The following is a 417-nucleotide window of genomic DNA, read 5'->3' as shown; positions in this document are numbered from 1 at the left end:
GGGGGCCTGGATTTCCAGAGCCATACTTACTCATAGGTTTGTGGGGAATGAGTCAAATCAATGAATGCCCCTTTCTAATCCCAGGTTCTGCCCCAGAGCTGCTGGGTGGGCCTAGTTATAAGATGAATTGCAGGTCTAAATTTCATCTCAAAAAGTTCCACTGATGGCCAGCACTTCCAAGGATTCTGGAGAGTCAAAGGAGCCAACGTGGACCCATCAGGAGCTGGAAGCCAAGAGCCTCACATCCCAGACAATCTTGCCCTGAAAGCTTAACCTATAGGAAAGGGGAGCTGTAGCCTAACTGCATTCTTTGAATTCCTGCACCATGCTCAGATGGGCAGGGAGGTTGTGTGCAATCCTAGAGACCAAGTGTTGGGTGAGGGAGAAAGTCATGGTGAGTTTTTTTTTTTTTTTTTT

The sequence above is a fragment of the Otolemur garnettii genome, unplaced genomic scaffold (assembly GCF_000181295.1).
Source record: "Otolemur garnettii isolate 467f Iridium unplaced genomic scaffold, OtoGar3 scaffold00050, whole genome shotgun sequence".
Taxonomy (NCBI): Eukaryota; Metazoa; Chordata; class Mammalia; order Primates; family Galagidae; genus Otolemur; species Otolemur garnettii.
This window is presented reverse-complemented; position numbering follows the sequence as displayed.